Source organism: Dipteris shenzhenensis, chromosome 6 (genome assembly GCF_047967505.1).
Source record: "Dipteris shenzhenensis isolate YYH24624 ecotype China chromosome 6, Dip_SZ_1.0, whole genome shotgun sequence".
In the NCBI taxonomy this organism is placed as follows: domain Eukaryota; kingdom Viridiplantae; phylum Streptophyta; class Polypodiopsida; order Gleicheniales; family Dipteridaceae; genus Dipteris; species Dipteris shenzhenensis.
In genome coordinates this window covers 56,976,225-56,995,691 of record NC_141601.1, presented here as the reverse complement: position 1 = coordinate 56,995,691, position 19,467 = coordinate 56,976,225, and the positions used below count along the sequence as shown (strand labels likewise).

The 19,467-nt window shown below is 45.1% G+C and overlaps 1 long non-coding RNA gene across 2 annotated transcripts in view; it reads right to left on the bottom strand.

Annotated features, from left to right (window-relative positions):
• LOC147901394 (uncharacterized) overlaps positions 1–18,337 on the bottom strand; it is a 39,005-nt gene extending 20,668 nt beyond the window's left edge. For both annotated transcript variants that reach the window (XR_015541195.1, XR_015541196.1), the window contains exon 1: positions 17,775–18,337. This is a non-coding gene — a long non-coding RNA (uncharacterized LOC147901394). The remainder of the gene's footprint in view (positions 1–17,774) is intronic.
• Between the last annotated feature and the right edge of the window lie 1,130 nt (positions 18,338–19,467).

Genomic DNA, 19,467 nt, shown 5'->3' with positions numbered 1-19,467 from the left:
TATAGTGGCTTATGAAAGCCGAAGACTACGCGATGCTGAAAGGCATATGGGAGTCTATGAGAAAGAGTTACTAGCGGTAATACATGCCATAGACACATGGAAGCATTATCTCTTGGGTGTAGATTTTACTTTAAACCTGATCATCAAAGGCTAAGGTACTCCTAACAGAGACTAAGCTCTCAGAAAAGCACATGAAATGGACAAATCTGTTGTCCATCTTTCATTTTCAGATTGTCCATACCTAGTCATTGTGGTCGTCTCCAATAAACATATGTGTGCACATAAAAATACTCTGGTTGATCGAGGTCAACCCTCCTTGGCTAAAGCCAAGCTTTGTTGGCCGAAACCAACACTCTCTGACTGTAGTCAGCTCTGTGGTTCTCTGATTATAACCGCAGGTAACCCTCTTGGCCTCAGCCAAGTCTCCCTAACCAAGGATAGGCTTACGTAACCGGGGTTCACTATCTTTGACTGAAGTCAATACTTTGATCAAATTGGTGACATCCCCTCGGCTTCTATTGAGTTGACCTCAACTAAAAAGCTTCCTTGTAAGTATTTAGTAATTGCGGATTATCATACAATATGTATTCATCCATCCACTTTCAATGACGAATAGTTCTTGAATTTTACAAGGTACCTGTAAAATTCCTTGCCCCAAGGACCTTTGCGTACAGTATGTACACGATTTACTTGGGCTGAAGGACCTCCTCCAACTCATCCACTTCCGGTGGAGCTTCTATTACTGGCTATGTACGCTCCGGCGCTTAATATTTCTTTAGAAGACTCACATGTAAGGCATTATGAATCCTCTAATGCTTTGGCAGTGCCAATTTGAATGCAACCTCATTAATCCCATCTGTAACCCTGAAAGGGCCAACTAGGAGATAACTTAGCATACACTTTTTCTTTGCCTTTAAGCTTGCGGAGCCTAGCTTTTTCAAACTTCAAAAGTACCCAATCCCCTCGCTTGAGATCTAGCTGTGTCTTGTGCTTATTTGCAGCTTTCTTATGCTTCTCTTGAGACCTTTCTATAGCTGTCCGAACCTAGCTGAAAGCTGTTTGGAGGTCTCTAACATACTGATCAGATGCAAATATCTCATCTTTGGTCCTCAAGACAGGTGGCAGAATCGCGTTTCCATATATGACCTCAAAGGTGGCTTTCCCTATGGAGTTGTGAATAGTATTTTGCAAACTCCACCAATGGAAGGTACTTTTCCCAATCTGATTTTTGGTCAGTGACGTAGCATTTCAAAAGATCTAATACTGTTAAATTCACTACTTCACTTTGACCATCTGTCTGGGGTTCGAAAGAGGAAGAAAAATTCTGATTCGTCCCCATCTTATCACATAAAGCTCTCTAGAATAGGCTGGTCATTTTGGGGTCTCGGTCACTGACAATGAACTTTGGCATTCCATGATGCTTAAAGATCTATGCCATAAAAACCTTAGTCATATTATCTGCCTTTATGGTTTTGTGTATTGGAATGAAATGGGCTTGATCTATCAGTGATACTCCATATCCCATCATTCCCTAATTTTGATCTTGGCAAATAAAAAATGAAGCCCATTGCAACACTTTCCCATGGTGCCTGAGGCATGGGAAGAGGCGTTAGTAGGCCAGGTGCTTTCAGCCTATCATGTTGACAAGTAAGGCATTCCGTAACAAACTGATGTATGTCTTTACGCATTGCTGGCCAATAAAAATACCTCTCTAAAGCCTGAGTGATAGCTGCAATTCCTTTATGCCTAGCATATGGAGGTGCGTGGCATTCCTTCGAAATCTTTTGCCTCATATCTCAAGTGATGCATAAGTAGTCATCCTTTATTAAATACTAGTCTTTCAAGGAATACTGACTTGAAGATTGCCCCTCTTGCATTTTCAAAATGTTTCACCAAATTCTGCATGAGTGGCATAGTGCTCTCTCATGTCTTCAAGATCCCTGTGATAAGCAATTGTCACATTATTGACTTGGGGTCTTCGAGACAAAGCATCAGCCACTCTATTCTGTGCTCCTGAAGTATGGATAATATGAAAATGATACATTGACATCATATTTGCCCATTTCATGTGCTTCTTTGAGAGATTAGTCTGAGTTCAGAAATATCTTGGACTTTGGTGGTCAGTCTTTAGAGTAAAGTCTGATAGTGTTTCCATGTATTAATAGCATGAATCACAAAGCTAGCAATTCTTTTTAATAGTTTCCAAGTATCTCTTGGCATCCTGTAGTCTCGGGCTTTCATACACCACTACATGACCATTTTGATGCAATGCAGCCCCAACACACTCCACAAGCATCACAATCAACATCCAAAGGTTGATACAAATTTGGAATTATCAGATTTGGCATTGTAGTCAGCTTCTCTTTGAATATAGTGAATGCTTTCTTTTGTAGAATACTTCATTTGAAAGCTGTATTTTCCTTGGTCAAGTCATGAAGTGAAGCAGCAATATCAGCAAAATGCTTGATCAATCTTCTGTAATGTGAATAGAGGCTCAGGAAACTATGGACTTCATGCACCGTTTTCAGCTCTGGCCATTCTTGGATGGCTTGGATCTTTGTAGGATCCATTCGTAGTCCATCCTTGGAAATTATGTGCCTCAAATAGTGCATCTCTTCCAAGAAAAGTTCACTTTTCTTACGCAGCTCTTGAAAAACAGCAGCAAGGTGTGCTCTGTGCTCTTCTTCGGATTTTGAGAAGACTACGATATCATCGAAGAAGGTACCTGTGAATGCCTGTATGGACGGAAGATGCGATCCATCATTCTATTAAAGGTAGATGGGGCATTTGTTAACACAAGAGGCATCACGAGATACTCCTACAACCCAAATGTAGTGCGAAACGTTATCTGTGCACATCCTGTGACTGTATTGTGACTTGATGATAACCACTTTTCAAATCTATTTTGCTGAAAACTGAAGCTCCATTGAGCTGATCCAGCAATCATCTATGCACAGAATTGGGAATCTATTCTTGATGGTCATCTTGTTTGGTGCGCGATAATCAACACACATACAAAATGAATCATCTTTCTTCTGTACAAGGAGTACGAGGGAACAAAACGGAGTGGAACTGGACTGAATCAGTCCTTTAGATAGCAAGTTCTGTACTTAAGCCATAATTTCCTCCCTCTGGGTAGCATTGACCCTGTAACGTGGTCTGTTGGGTGGCTCATTGCCAGTGATTAGTTCTATACAATGGTCTTCCGGTCTCTCAGGGGATTACTCTCTTGGCAATGCAGAAACAATCTTTAAAATTTTCAAGAAATTGAAAATTTTCTCTTTCAGATACAATGGGGATGGTCTCCCCTATGTTCCTAGCGACGATACGTTGCACTTTACCCCTATGTACAAACTAAAACACTCTTTGAGGAAGAGACAACTTCACTGCCTTACAATGAAGCCAAGGCATTCCCAAAACTACATCATGATTTTTAAGAATCCTCGTAATCTACATAACTTTGTACATGGACTCAGAGCTTTCCAATCAAGGGAGTGACAGGCACAGGATCCCCATGGAACATCTGATCGGCATCTAGGGACATGCCCAACTCTTTAGTGCCTCATGGCTACGTCTTCTGAAATGAGATTATCTGTAGCCCTTGGATTAAACAATATGAGTGCCTGCTGGTCTCTTATCTTGCCCCATGAGAGCAGCAACTCTCTTTCCTCTAGATTTGACACTTTGCCCAAGACATCAGGAACTCCACCTGCCACTGGCCTTGGCTGTCTTTGTGGCTTTCTTTGCTCCTTAAAACCCAAAGGTTTCTCAAGGCATTGGGCACCCACAGGCCCCTCCTTTCCGCACCTAAAACATTTCCCCTCTTTGCAAAATGTAGCTATTTGCTTAGGGGGAAACTGAGGTTTGCCCTTATAGGCTTTGTGTGCTTGGTTCCCCCTCGGCTTCTGAGGCTGAAATTCCCTCTTCAAATTGGGGAGTGGCTGACTTTTTTTTCTCTGCCGTCTCGGCATATAGGGAAGGCACTGTAGTGGGATCTTGCATGTGCATCAAACTTGCCATAGAGGTTGCATGCATAATATTCTGTATGCCTTTATGATGCTGAGTATTTACCACAGCCTGTATCTTTGCATTAAGACCAGCCCTATACTTCCTTATCTGGGTCTTCTTAGGGACCTGTTTAAAGGGTGCAATTTGCAGACATGCATCCTGAACTTTTGATATTAGTCTCCACTGTGTCCCCATCATCCATATGTAAACTTTCTCATCCACTGTTGTGTTGCCGCTTTCTGGCTGCTGTAATTAGTCTCAGAAATGCATATGACTTCCCTGTCTCAGTTCAAAGACATGCAAATCTCTAATTTACTGTTGTTGTCTTACAATATGCTTTCTGATAGGTGTCCCCTTTTCTTAATTTTTTAATTTTTTAATAAAAGGGTGACTGGCTGACTAACTGCAGACTAACTAGACTGGTCTGGTTGAGCACACTAGTTAGTCTGTAACTGGACCTCTAACCAGGATTAACGAACCAGGGTTAACTAGAGGTTTGCAGCAATCTGCAAAGTTGCCACATCAGCATCAACTAACTGCATGCCACGTGTCACTGCCGGCCTGTGTGCCACGTCAATGCTGCAGTCCACCTGCCAGGTATGCTCTTGCGCCACGTCATCATAAATATCTGACTTCACGCCTGACGACCGAGATTACGCTTGACGCAATCGCCCATTTCGTGCTTCGCTAGCTCCCGGAAGCATTCGATGATGAACTAGTTACATCATTCGTGTGGCTGGGGTTCGTCGCGTGCAATGTCTGAGGAGTTTGCCGACCCCCTTTTGTGTGTCACTTTTGACGGAACCCCCATGTAGATTCTCGCATTTGCCTCGCGATTCAGGCCCGCAGCTACTCATGCTCCCAACGCTTTCACTTGCACCCGCAATATTTTATCGAACTATTTGTGCTCAACACAAATTGACACCAAGGAGAGATTCCTGTGCGAATTCCCAATAATTGACTCACTGGGCTTCACGCTGTGCCATTTTATTCCACCCATTGGCGTTGGCTCTGATACCAATGAAACGTAGATGGAATTGATCACGCAAGCTTTGCTCTGTACTCAATGTATAGTTCTTTCTTTCAAAGAACTATTATCGGCGATGGCGTTGACACTGCAAAGCTTCAACACTCTCTGTGTGTCTCTCTCTCTGTGCATGCACACGAGGACAAATTGTCGGGCTGGACCCCCCGAAGGTTTTTATTCCAAAGTAAAGGTCTGAGTACACAGCTACAGCTCCAGGATGATTACACAAATGTGAAAAATCTGAACAAAAGGGAGAGCCAGCTCTCCACACTTGGCAAGTGCCATGTGCCAATTTCCTAGCTACTTTCTAGATTACATGCCACATAGGTTAGCTCGAGTCTTCCTAGTCTGGACACTTCCTGAATGCCTGCTAGGCTCCATACTTAGTGGAAATTAAACCACTCTTTTGTACCTGCTAGGCTCCATATTTTGTGGAAATTAAACCACTCTTTTGTACCTGCAACAATTAATTAAATGCACATTCCCATGGCACCCATTAATCGTTAGCACTTTGCATGCAAAATAAATCTCTAGCCTATTCCTAGTCCCTGTGGGCATCTCCACTAAACACATGCAAACATAACATAGAGAATACTCTGGTTGACCGAGGTCAATCCTCTTGACTGTAATTAAGGGGCTTTGACCATAGGTCGAGGTGCCTTAATTAAAGCCAAGACTCTCCGACCGGAGTCGGGAATATCTTGGTTGACTGAAGTCAAACCTACTTGGCTAAAGCCAAGCTTTGTTGGCCAAAACCAACATTCTTAGACTGTAGTCAACTCTGTGGTTCTCTAGTTAACCGCAATTAATTCTCTTGGCCTAAGCCAAGTCTCCCTAACCAAGGTTAGGATTACTTAATCGGGGTTAAGTATCTTTGACCGAAGTCAATACTTTGGTCAATTAGAAGAATAACTATTTGACCATAATTAAATAAATGGAGAACTCTATAAGTGTGATCAAATAAATGGTCAATTGGAACTTTGACTTGAAGTATTTCAACTTGGTGACTTTTTTTAATTGGCCAGCCATGCACAATGATATACATAATTTTGTTATAGAATGCCTTACTTGTCAGAAAGTTAAATATGATAGACGGAAGACACCTGGCCTACTGCTTCCTCTTCCAGCACCTCATGCACCATGGGAAAGCATAGCAATGGACTATCTTTGATTTGCCATGATCAAAGACATGGAATAATGGGATATGAACAAGACCATTTTATTCTGGTACGTAAGACCATTAGGGTATGCCAAAGTCCATTGTCATTGATCGAGATGCCAGAATGACCAGTCTATTCTGGAGAGCTTTATTTGACAATATGGGGATGCGCCTGAATTTCTCTTCTTCTTTCTACCTCAAGATAGAAGGTAGCAATTCAATTGTGCTAGATCTTTTGAAAAGCTATGTGGCTGATCAGAAATCAGATTGGGAAAAGTACTTGCTGTTAGTGGAGTTTGCATATAATACTACAGTTCATAGCTCCATATGAAAAGCCCCATTTGAGGTCATATATGGAAATGTGATTTTGCCACCAATCAGACCAAAGATGAGATTTTTGCAGCAGCACAATATGTTAAGTATCTTCGGACAGCATTCAGCCAATTGTGGATAGCAATAGAGAGATCCCAAGAGAAACATAAGAAAACTGCAGATAAGCACAGAAGAGAGCTAGACCTCAAGCGAGGGGATTGGATACTTTCAAAGTTTGAGAGAGCCAGGCTCCACAAGCTTAAAGGCAAAGAGAAAGTATATGCCAACCTATCTACTAGGTACTATGGCCCCTTCCGATCACAAATGAAATCAATGAAGTAGCTTAGAGATTGGACTTACCAAAGCATTGGAAGATTCACAATGCATTTCATGTGAATCTTAAATATCAAGGGCCAAATCCTATAGAGCCTATATTGGAAGATCCACCAGAAGTGGATGAGTTGGAAGAGATCCTCCAGCCAGAGCAAATTTTGTATCATACAGTACATAAGGGTCCCCAGGGCAAGGTAATTTATAGGTACCTTGTCAAGTTCAAGAATTATTCAGCATTGAATGCCAAGTGGATGGACGAAGACATGTTGTCTGATTAGGTAGGGGCGGGGCAACGGGGCTATGGCGGAGATAGGGCGGAGCTCGAGCGGAGGGGCTGTGGCAGAGCAAGGTGGAAGGGCTAAGGGGCCACGAGTTGGAGCGGAGCAGGTGTGAAGCGAGTAGGCAGGGGAGCAGCAGAGCGGAGGAGGGGCTATAAGGGCAGAGAGGCAGCCAGGCAGAGGAGCTGCGCAGGCGAAGGAGCAGCTGCAGCGGGTAGGGCAGCTGCAGAGGGCTGAGGAGCTATAGAGGAGCTGCAGCGGGCGAAGGAGCTGCAAGAGAGAGGGATATGGAGATGCCCAAGGGGGGGAGAGAGAGAGAGAGAGAGAGAGAGAGAGAGATTAACGTCCACAGGAGACCTCGTGGGTCTATGGGACAAAAAAACACACACCAAAATCATCAACATCAGTTAGACACTGAGAGACTTTGGGGGAGTATATCAACTCAGCCCGAGTTTATTTAGATGCATAACTAGCTACTAATTTTATCTTAGAAAAAAACGGCTTGAGCAACATTGGTTTAAGACTGAGAGTCTTTGGGTTTAGATTTGAAATAATGGATCAAGGCTTGTCCATCCCTATATACTGCCCATTTTCCATCTTTGCGTGCATCCTTCACTTTAGTAAGTTCAACATTCCGTTGTTTGAGCTGATTTGGGGTTAGCTCCTCAGATATCCATACCCGTGTGCCTTTCAATTTGTTTGTTTGTCGGAGAATCTTGACTCTACCTGCCCTCTCTATGAACTCAACTTGTACTTGTGTTCCCTTCTGAGAGATCCAACTGATGTCAGTTTCATCCCATTCTATCTATGGGACTTTTGATCTTCTCTTCTACTGTGTATCCCTCCGTAAAATTATCTCAGCACATCCCATACAATCCTTTGGCAACCCCCCTATGCGCAATCTCTTCTTGTTTTTTGCTATGGCTTCCTGCTCTTTTACCTCCATATATAAATCTGCTTTGTTGATTTTGTTGTTGGCTAGAATAGCCATCTCTTTCTTGGCTGAGCTGAGCTGAGTGGTGATCAATTTTGACCGTGGAGACAAGTGTTTGTGCTGGTGGAGATGAGCTGCATTTTTGTAAAACTTCAGCAATGATTTCTTGCTTACTTTCATTGTTTTACAACTCCTTCACTTTCTTCCCAAGAGCTGCTATTATAAGCCTGAACTCTCTTACTTCCTGTGTTAGCTAGTAGATTTGCTCCTGCGGGTCTGGTCCAGTCATTCGCTTGAAATGCAATGCATAAGGGCTGGGTGTCGCTGCTACATCCGAATAGGAGGGCTTGCTAAGGGGCGTTGTTGCAAATATCTTCGTCTTCAGAAATTCCATGGTGCCTGCTTTAAATGCAGGAGCCCTTTAGCTTGAATTAACCCCCCGAGGCAGAGCCAAGGGCTCAGCTCGTCCTAGGGGTGGTTCTCCCATGAACTGCTACTGCTGCCAAGGGTTGGAACGAGTTGGAGCGAGTTGGAGTGGGTTGGGGCAGAGGTGAGCAGAGAACTAGTGGGGGTGGAGCAGAGGTAGAGCGGGGGTAAAGTGGAGGTGGAGTGGGCTGAAGCGGAAGTGAAGCAGAGGGGGAGCGGTGGACTAGCGGGGCTGGAGCGGAGTTCTAGCGTAGAAAGAAAGAAAGAAAGAAAGAAAGTCTATTAATGTCCACTGGAGACCAAAAGGTCTATGGGACAACAAGAAACCCTCTAGTACATCTGCTTTAGGGAGGGCACATAGCAGCTCCCAAGGAGTGCAAAAAGCAACCCCTATTATTTAGAGCCCTACATGATATTCAGGAAGAGTAAACAGCCATACAACAGTTTAAGACTGAGAGTCTTTTGGTTTTGATTTAAACTCTCTGATTAGTGCTACGCCTTCACGGTAAACTGCCCATTTTCCATCCTTTCTGGCAGCCCTGACTTTAGCTAATTTAGTTGCCTTAATCTTGAGTTGAGTTTGTGTAAGCTCCTCTGCTATCCATACTTTGGTGCCCTTCAGCTTGTAAGATTGTCGAAGAAGCTTGATCCGCATATCTTTTGACTTCAGTGTAAGGATTGCATGACCTCTATAGTGCAAAATAGAAGCTGGCCTGGAGTCGTCATCATCCTACTCATCATCATTCACCCATTCATTGTTGGGCAAGCTTGATTTGATCTTTGTCAATATTTCACACTATGTGTCCTCCTCTTTGTACCAATCTTCTGGGAGTCCCCCTATTCTAATCTTTAGCGCATTATCACATCTAGCTTCGTGTTCTTTAATCTCTGCTTGAATATCAGACTTACTTGCTTTGTTGTCCACTTCCACAATCACTTCCTTCTTAGCAGTTTGTACTTCAGTGTGAACAAGATCTTTGACTGTAGAGACTAGCTGCAGGGTAGGGGGGGAATCCTTACAAGATTTTACAGCCTCATCAATTACTGCCTGCTTACTAGGCCCTTCCATAATGTGAAGTCGGGCCTTTACTTCTGCTAGCTCCAATCGTAGCTCTCTCACTACCTGCTGCAGATAAAAAATCTGACCCTGTTGCCCGAGGATGGGTTGTTTTGAGCCTTCTTGTTGGTAATTCCGTGCATATGGAGAGGGTGTCGTGGCTGCAACTGTAGAGTACTGAGTCCTGGTGGATGTTGAAGGAGTTGAGGGAGTTGAGGGGGACTTGGAGGAGAGGGTAGGCCAATCCATAATTGGCTGTATGTTGAACCCTCTGGCTTAACCTAACCCTTGGGTTGGGTTGGGGGTTTAGCCGAACTCGGGGTTAGGGAGGACAAGGACTAGGTACGGACAGAAGGTATGGAGAGGTGTTGACGGGGGTAGGTACGGAGGTACGAGCTGTGGTACGAAGGTACGGACGGGGTGTTAGGTACGGATGAGCTAGAGAAAGAGAGGCTGAGCGGAGGGGCTAGCGGGAGAGGCTGTACGGAGGTACAGATGGAGCAAAAGAGGGGCTAACGGGGATGGAGTGGAGGGCTAGCGCAGAGCTAGCGGGGGGGGGGGGGGGGGAGAGAAAGAGAGAGAGAGAGAGAGAGAGAGTCTATTAACGTCCACTGGAGACCAAAAGGTCTATGAACAACAAGAAACCCTCTAGTACAACTGCTTTAGGGAGGGGGCATGGCAGCTCCCAAGGAGTGCAAAAGCAACCCCCCATTTATTTAGAGTACCTACATAATAGTCTTAAAGAGTAATCAGCCATACATCAGTTTAAGACTGAAAGTCTTTTGGTTTTGATTTAAACTCTCTGATTAGGGCTACGCCTTCACAATAAACTGCCCATTTTCCATCCTTTCTGGCAGCCCTGACTTTAGCTAATTCAGTTGCCTTATTTTTGAGTTGAGCTTGTGTAAGCTCCTCAGCTATCCATACTTTGGTACCCTTCAGCTTGTAAGATTGTCGAAGAAGCTTGATTCACATATCTTTTGACTTCAGTGTAAGGATTGCCTGACCTTTGTAGTGCATAATAGAAGCGGGCCTGGAGTCATCATCATCCTGCTCATCATCATCCGTCCATTCAATGTTGGGCAAGCCTACTTTGATCTTTGTCAATATTTCACTATAAGTGTCCTCTTCTTTGTACCAATCTTCAGGAAGTCCGCCTATTCTAATCTTCAGCGCATTATCACATCTAGCTTCGTGTTCTTTAATCTCTGCTTGAATATCAGACTTACTTGCTTTGGTATCCACTTCCACAATCACTTCCTTCTTAGCCGTTTGTACTTCAATGTGAACAAGATATTTGACTGTAGAGACTCTGTGGCATAGGGGAGGAGTCCTTACAAGATTTTACAGGCTCATCAATTACTGCCTGCTTACCAGGCCCTTCTAGTATGTGAAGTCGAGCTTTTACTTTTGCTAGTTCCAATCGTAGCTCTCTCACTGCTTGTTGTAGATAAAAAATCTGATCCTGTTGCCCAAGGATGGGGTTGTTTGGAACCTTCTTGTTGATAATTGCGTGCATACGGAGAGGGTGTCATTGCTGCAACTGTAGAGTACCGAATCCTGATGGAGGTTGAAGGAGTTGAGGGGGACTTGGAGGAGAGGATAGGCCAGTCCATAATTAGTTGTCTGGAGAACCCCCTAGCTAAACCTAACCCTCGGGTTGGGTTGGGGTTAGGGTTTAGCCTAACTCGGGATTAGGGTTAGGTTAGGGTTGGAGGGGGGGGGTTGTTGTTGACGATGGGACTGGAGGGTTTGTTGGTAATGACGATGGGCTAGGGGGAGCTGACGGCTGTTGGAGGCTGCTGGCTCTTGGCGGTTGTTTGCTGCTGGCGGCAGCTCCGGTAGTTGGTTAGCTAGGTTAGCTAGGTAGATAGATAGGTTAGATTAGATTAGATTAGATAGGATTAGATGTATTAACGTCTGCGGGAGGCCTCGCGGGCCTATGAGACAAATGCAAAACCAAAAGGTAACTCATACAAGCCACTAAGGGCTGAAGCAAAGGGCTCACTAAGTAAGGCCCTTGCTGAAGCTAAAGTGCTAAGCTAGTGAACAAAATAGTAGAGTAGCAAAATATCAGAAGAGTGTCAGGTGCCCAGAGCTAACGCTGTTAGTACATGCCCAGGTTCCATATATCCAAGTAACTTAGTGGCTCTCTAATGAGATTTGAGAAGCTCTCATATCTGTATCTGTTGAGCTGTCTCTCGATGCGGTGGAGGGCGTGGTCTCCTCCATTTGTGTCTCCGAAGGGCTACATCAAGGGTGACTCCTCATCTTTGGCAGTCACCTTGAGGAGGGCTGAAATTGGCCGGACCTTCATCATGTGCATCCCTCTCTATGTCGCATGTGGAGTGCGTGTCTCTCGTCTGGCAGTATCGTGGTGGAGACTCCCACTTGCTAGTCCATGATACTCTCATCTCATTAAGCTCCTCTCCCTCAACCTCGCCGGCAACTAACTTAGATGCATAGAAATCTGTAATAAGTGTCTATGCTCTATCAATCTCGGTGACCTATGGCCTCAATCCCTGCCACTCTCTAGTCTGTCGCATTAGTATATCTCTCTATCGTTGTATCTCAATCAGATAGAGCCCAACACACACCTGATCGGGAAAATGGATCAGCCGTGTAAGTGGACCAAAGCCATGCCCCTCCTAGAAGAGGGAGTGATATCGTCCTCGGATCTCATAATAGACTGGGAAAACACATAGAAAGTGCTCCTCTATCTCGATCTCCTCCATCTGGCATAGTGTGCAAGTCCTCTACTCTCTTGGTATGCCCGTAGCTCTCATTGCCTCAATCCTCAGCTGATGTGACAAGACTCGCAACTAACTGATAGAGATCCTCAATGCATGTGAGACTCTCCTATCCTCCAGGTACTGAGGTCTGATGACAAGATCATGCTCCGAGACCCTCAGGAAGTGGTCATAGTAGAACTGGATCTTGGTGGGGAACTCCTCTCTTCCAAGCCCTAGATGTATGGAGCTGGAGGAGGTCCAACCGTATGATGTGGTTGATCTCATCTCGGGTGGTGCATCCAAGCTGTAATGAAAGGGGGAAAGTGTGTCCATTTGAATGCCGTGACTGCTAAACCATGTGGATACCCATGCATACCATGCTGTATCAACACCGCTCTTTGCTAGTCACCTGGAGGACTCCAATGCTAACCTCGGTAATCTCCACTGGGGTAATGTCACTGTCTGAAAGATGGCATCAATGTGGTGAGGGGTCAAGGTGAACTTTGCCTTTATAATGTGGTGGGGGACTGAGGGCTTACTCCGAATCATCCTGGATCCCATAATCACATGTAGCCTCTCAAATCTCCTCCACTTCGTTGCTGAGATATCACTCCCCCAGAAAGGTGTTGTATACATGGCAGTCGGTCTCACCAGCATGCCAAAAAGCCAACCCTTCGTTGGAGGGTCTTGGAAGTCTGCCTAGAAGCATCACCTCTCTAGTAGGGCCAGAGCACCCTGTCCTTGTGTGAGTCGTGCCGTAACTGCATGGATCATCGTGAAACTTGGTTTGGTGAACACTACCCCCAATTATGTGTAAGATTGCACTATCTCCACTGACTCATCATGGTATGTGAAGCTATGGCGACGGGACACTGCTCGCGAGCCATTAGGTCAGCCAGAAGTGAACCCTCTCCACCTAGGCGATCGACAAAGGAAGTGATCTCGTCAGTATAGAGCCCGAAAAGAGTCGGTGAGAGGGAGCTGCCTCGTTTCACTCCAATAGTACTCTCAACCCTGTCTGATAGGTCTCCTGAAACGGACTCATATAGACTTATGACCCCCCAAGTCATGATCTCTGGGAGTTGCAACTCCTGCAACCTCGTGATCAGGCAAGAACGTGGGACAGTATCAAATGCCTTACGAAAGTCTACGAAGCAAGTGTAGACATTCTGATGCCTCGACTTCGCCTCCTCAATAATAGCCCTCAAGGTGAAAATGTGGGGTGGAGTACTATCTCCGAAATTTTGCTTGCCCAAGAGCCCGCTGCCCGTGACCCTCCGTGTGGCTGCTGATCTCCCTCTTTAGTACCGACCCATATATCTTAGCCAGAGAGTGGCCAATCATAAGAGTGCGGTAGTTCCCACTGTCCATGGGATCACCTGCCTTGTGTATCGGTACTATGATGGTGGTGCTCCAGGTAGGCGGGAAGCCATGGCATATGGCATGTTTGAACATTTGTGCTAGGATCAGGGTCAAGATCTCTTGTCCATGTACAAAGTGCTCAGTGCGTAGTCCCTTATGGTTTGGTGATCTCCTATTATTATGAAGCCGAAAAAGGGCAGCCCGTACATTCTGTGCAGTAAACAAGTGACACGTAGTGGGTATGGGCATAGAGGACATATCAGGTGGTACCTTACTTGGGACATCACATAGAGAGCATGCATATGTATGCCAGATTATTGGATCTATGATGGGGATGGGCGACTTCCCCTCCAACAAGAGCCCCCATCCCATAGTAGGATCTCCTTTGCAAAAGGATCTGATCACCTCATCCATCCTGTGTATGAGGAAGGCCCGCTTCTTATGCCATGTCACTTGGCATGAGATCAGATGTGCCTCTGGTGAAGTCAAATGTCCCAGTGCTCGCTCATGTGTGAGGAAGGCTCTCATCTCTCTACACTCATCGTCAAACCAGGGGTTCTGGAGCATCTTCCCATGTGGTAGATTGTGTCGTGGGAAAGGATCTGGTGGCAACATCTTGTATCACTGAGACTGATGCATGTGCGAGGTTCATCCTCTCTCCAAGTAATACTAGAAGCTTAGAAGCTAGGTGGCTCACGTACACCAAGTCAAGAGCATGGTCAAAATGGATTTGAATGCAACTGGGTGGTGGGGGGGCCCTCCTCATGGTTGGCATGGCAACGGATATACAGAAGGCAAGGTATGAGTGGTCGGCCCCGAGTGGAGGAGGCACAATAAAATCACGTCTCTGTGGGGCAAAGGCTAGTGGACCAAGTAGGTAGTCCATTGTACTTCTCCCCCCACCATGTAGGAAACAAGTGAGCCCACCAAATGATGGCCATCTTCTGAGACCTCTATATATGATGAAGTCATGTATAGCCCCCAACCTGAGTAGATGCCTCCCATATGCTGTCAGTGGTGCATCTGTATCTACTGACTTACCGCACAATCCCCAGCTTTGCTGCATCCATCTCCAGTACTATGAGGGAATCCTCATTGAAATCTAACAGGCCAACCTATCCGTTCCGAGTACGTGCATTGAAGTCACCAAGGAGGAGAGTGTCCCCCTGTCTAGAAAGCTTTGTGATGTCATCATGAATACTCTCATATGGGCTCTGTGTGAGTGTGTGTGTGAAGATAGGCCCAACGTGACATGATCCAGTCAATAAGTCAATCCGACCGTGCAATCTAACAAAAGTCTGACCATGAGAGAGAGAGAGAGAGAGAGTATATTAAATTCTTTGGAAGACCGATGGGTTTGAGACTGAGAAACCTGATACAATAAGTTGAACGGTGGATCTACTAAGCGAGCATCAGTACTACATAGTCATAACAGCATCAATACTGCATATTCATGACATCATCACAAATCAAGTTTGGTCAGATAATGCATATCCATATGATGGGCCCGGCAGTGGGCAGGCTATACTAGTATGAGATCAGAGACAGAATGCATGCAGCTATCTGTGAATGCGGTCCACTGGGGATGCTTGGCAATGGCTTCGCGTTTGAGAAGGGCCATGGTATCTCTTCTCAGTCATGCTCCGTTCTTGAACATGGATGGGATGTCCCCAAACATGATCTGTGCGTTTGCCCTCTTTCGAGAGAGTCATGTCGTTGGTTTTGTATCTCTGCCTCTGGTGGTCTATATGGTATGGTTGGAAGAACTATGTAATCATACTCTGAGATGAGTATGCATGTGTGTCCTATCCATGTCTCTGCGATCTGAGTAATCGCTCTCTATACCTTTCTAGCTCATGGATGAAGGTGGCTAGGCATCTCTGATCTGGATAAGAGAGGAATTGGGAGAGGAGTCCGAAGCTATCTCTAAAAGACAATGATAGCAGTCTCGAATCTCATTGTACACAGGGCGTCTAAGGATGAAGTGCTCCTCTAACTCAATCTCCTATCGACCAAACAAGGTACAAATGCGCCTCTCCGTGGGCACTCCCTCAGCTCACCACTCTCAATGCGGAGTCGATGTGACGAAACACCGCACTGTCTAACAGAGATCCTCAGTGAATGTGGGAGGTGAATCTAGGTATACGTTGGAAGATCAAGAAAGCCCTCCTCGGAGATGCGCAAGTAATGATCCCTATAGGAGTTGCGCTTCACTGGGAGCTCTCTGTAGAAGGTCCTCACGTATGACCTGGTTAACCTCGTGATATCTGAGTGGGAGAAATGGCACACAATGCTGTACAGGAAGGGGGTAATTTGTCCATGTGGAGTCCCAATCTCTCAAACCACTTGCAATTGTGTGCATACCAGCGTCTCTGATCACCCTCAACTGCTATAGGGCCATAGATAAGGATTGTGTGAGCCATGGTAGTCTACGTCACCCTGAGGTGCAGTCACTGTACCCTTTGACAGGTTTAGATACGTGATGACTTGGAATGTCACATCAAGCTACAATGGAGATGACCCAAATTCAGCCTGCATGATTTGGTGGGAAATTGACGGCTTTACTGCGTATCAAACACTATAGCATGAGAACCAGGTGTCGCTCTACCCTAGACTAGTCTGCAGTAAGAGGAGCTCCCAACAAGCGCTGCCATATATGCCAGTTGGTTAGACCAAGGAGTAAAAAAGGAGAGCCTTGGTCCGAGGGTCTTGAAAGTGTGAGTGGAAGCATTGTCTTTTTGGCCGGACAATGAAGCATATCCTTTGCTCAAATGAGCGAGCATCGCCGGTCTCATCGTGAAAATAGGGCTAGAGAAGAGAACTCCTAAATAAATGTATGAGACAATCTCCATTGGTGATCCACCAAAAGTGAATTTCTCTCTATACATAGTTTCTCAGGGTGTGTTGAAGATCACGACCTTGGTCTTACCCAGGTTTGACCCTCAAACGTGCGACTCATAGAATGCTTGTAATGCATCTAGGTGTATCCGGAGGCCCTATGTTGAAGAAGAGTAATAGCACAACATCAGCTGCATATGACAGGTTCTGAATCAGGGAACCACAGAGAGAGAGAGAGAGAGAGAGAGAGAGAGAGAGATGGTTGTATTAAAGTCTGCTGCAAGACCCTTCAGGATCTATGGGACTGGCGATCACTATCAAGTATATATATATATATATATATGGAGAGAGAGAGAGAGAAAGAGAGAGAGAGAGAGAGAGAGAGAGAGAGAGAGAGAGTTTATTAAAGTCTACGGAAGACTGATGGGTCTATGAGACTGATAAAAACCTAATACAAACAAGCAGAAGGGTGGAGCTACTAAGCGAGCATCATCACCCATGCTGAATGTCAAGTCCTAAAATACTTAGTCATATAGCATCAGTGGTGTCATCAACATCATCCTCATAAGTAGAATGTGACCTCATGATGGTGTAGGTGTCAAGGGGGACTCAAGGGAAGGGCATGTGTAGCTTGTGATGGAGCTATCTGCGGGTGCGGTCCATCAGGGTCTCCTGGCGATGACCCTGCTCCTGACCAAAGCTACTGTAACTCCGGTGGGCCGTGCTCCAAGTATGAACAAGGAGGGGAGGTCGCCAAGTGTAATCTGCATGCCCGTCCGCTGTCAAGTGTGGTGAGTCTTGGACTCTGGGTCTCTGCTACGTCTCCCAACAGGAGCTGTGTGGTCCATACGGTCTGAATGGAAAAACTCAGTAATCCTGCTCTAAGAGGGATCGGGCTGTGTGTCAAAAGCCTGTCTCCATGCCCTGAGGAGCTCTCTATACCAGAGTACCTCTTGACGGAAGGCAGCAAGACACCTCTGGTCTGGGTGTGTAAGGAGCCTGGTGAGGCGCCCACACTCTTTTGAATTTAAGAATCTTTCAGTGGTCCAGAAATGCAACCCAACTATGCTCAACCTTAAGTTGTTCCAAGCATGTGCCAAATATTGATTATTATTTCAATGGATGCATCTCCCTTGTTAATGTTGCATCCCTAGTAAATAGTCTGACAACAAGGGAAATTTTCAGACAACGCATATCATTGAAGTAAACATGAAGCGAACAATCAAAATTTGCAGAGGCTTATCGTTGAAGAGAGAAACAGGTGTACATGAAAAACTCGAGCAAGGTTTGAATTGAAGAGATACTTACGTGCCCATAAAAGTACACATTTTTGTTAGCAATATCCACAAAATGTGTCGTAATGGCATCGATACATAAAGAGAAAGCTCTCCAGGCCCGGGAAGTGGGAGCCAACAGGGGCATCAAGCCTGGGAAGGGGGCGTTGATGGACGAGGCTGATGTGGTGGTATACAACATGTGATCACTGACAACTATCACTGACAACTGTCAGTGTGTGGTCCGTTGTGGTATCCGGGCTATAGGCCTGTGGTGGACAAGTACCACTGTCACTCCTGTGGGCTGGGCCTCCGATCTATTGAACATGGAAGGAAGGTCCCCTAATGTGATCTGTGCCTCGGTGTGTTGTTGAGTCTGAAGTGTCTCTAGCTCTGGCTGGGGTCCCTCCAGTTGCTGCCTCCATGGGTTGTGCTGTTTGATATTGTCTAGCTGGAAAAGCTCAGTGATTATACTTTGAGTGGGGTTTGGCTGTGCACCTGGATCACCCATATGTGCTCTGAGCAGCTGCTCCCTATGGACAGAGAGAGAGAGAGAGAGAGAGAGGTTTGTTTAAATTGTATGTAAACTTGAATTGCTGCTTGAATATTTGAAGTGATACTGGTATGCTTTTTAATTTAGGCTGTAATCCCTATCAATTCTGCAGAAGATCTGTCATTTATAGTGATTTTGAATGACAATACTTCTACTTGTTTAGTACCTTAAAAATTGTTTACTATTTAGTTGTTCCCCCTTTTGAGGGTGTTGTGGTTTGAGGCATGTTCAAAATGGTTGCAGATAGACAAGTGGAACGAGCAGAGGGAGAACGGAACATTTCCTGGACCCTTATAGGAATTGGTTCGTTTAGAAGTAGTGGCAGCAAGGTTCAAGACACGGTCTTTAATGCTTAGGTTAAATGGTACATCCCCATTTTATGCATGTATGTTTGTTTAAACCCACCATTTCGAAGTCCCTAGTAAGATCTTAAAAAAGTCTCGATGGTAAAGTGAAAGGTGATGTTGAATTTGACGGGAACCAGTACTTCTCGTCTTTATGTTGCAGTGGTCTTAATAAGTCACTTATTTCTTGATTGTGTTTTTCTTCCAAATATCACAGTTTTTAATATGTGGTGATAAAGTGGATATATTGGCTCATTTAGAACATGGATGGGAACGCGGGTCACTTTGTGGGTGTCAAAATCCCTATGTTTCTGAATGAAGCATGCATGACTAGGCTGTTATCAAGGTGTCCAAGCTACGTTCCAAAATGAATCACCCTGTCACTGTATGGATATACCACACAATAGGCTTTTTTTGATGTGCTAATATGAATTGTACAAGTTCAGATTCTCATCCCAAGTCTTCACTAATATGATTCAATATTCTTTGGCTTCACATTGTGTGAAAAGGTCTTTCAAACCAGAGACATGATCTAAATCCATCTCATTTAAATACTTGCACAAGTGAAAGGACAGCATCATATTTTGGGTTTGATTACATGCTCCAATCTTGGTTTGATGGACTCTAGGCTGCCAACACATGTTGAATTATTAGGGTTATTGCCCCCCATGTGAGCTCCCAAATGAGGATGACAAAGGGGCTTAATACTTTTAGCAATATAGGTGAAAGAGGAACATAGTGGGCAGCTGTTGGAATATTAGGGTTAATGCCCCCCCACCTATGAACTCACAAATGAGGACAACAAAGGGCTTGACACCTATAGTAATAGG